We start from the raw sequence: 954 nt of genomic DNA on the forward strand, positions 1-954 counted from the left end.
TCTGTTTCAGATAATATATATATATATATAAAATCTTATATATATATATTTATACATATATATTTATATTTATATATATATATATATATAACACCAGATTCTTACAGCCCCAGCTAAGTTTTCTCATTTTAGATGTAGTTCTCAGGATCACATAAAGCGGTGTTCTACTGTAGAAGAAAATCATATAGCAGTGTATGGGGCGAAAAATTGCTTCCTACCTTTCTCAAGCAGATGTATGCATCCTTGATTAGTCTGATCAACAATCAGCTGCAGCTGTAGCATGGTTAAACACTCCAGTCAAGTAGTATCTTTGATATCTCTCCTCTATTTTAGGGTAGGGTGTTAGTCCAAATTGTGAATCAGTAGAATACTGATGAGTGAATGGGATTTAAATTAGAAATATCCAATTAAGACTGTATATTTATAAAAATCAAAAAAATAATAATTGCAAAATATCTGAACAAAACTGGAGTTGCACTCCTAACCCAAAGGAATCCAAAGTTATCTTCTTAGTAACTGCTTCCAAAACACAAAGGGCTGATGAATTTGATTTCTGAGGAGTGAGGGGTTAGGTAAAGGAGGAGAACCTTTTTATTGGCATACACCTTGCCATAGACCCAATATTATAATTTTGCTATTCCCATGAAGGGTCCTTGTGGGGGCTGTGGATAAAGAAAAGCAGCGTGTGACCAAGTCCTGGGCAGATAAAGATCAATGTATGCTAGCCTCTGGGTTGCCACAAAGTGTGAGGAAAAAAAAATAAAAATAAAAATAAAGTAAAAAAAATAATAATAATTTTCAGTTTCTTTGTAATGACAAATCTCAAACCAGCTTTGCTTGTCTCTGGACCAAGTATCTCTGACTACTTTGGTTCTGAGTTGTGTTACACAGTAAGCTAAGACTGCGCTAAATGAATTCTATCATAAAAGAAAGGAAACACAATTTAAAAAAGCA

This window comes from Anser brachyrhynchus (genome assembly GCF_964034855.1).
Source record: "Anser brachyrhynchus genome assembly, chromosome: Z".
Lineage (NCBI taxonomy): Eukaryota > Metazoa > Chordata > Aves > Anseriformes > Anatidae > Anser > Anser brachyrhynchus.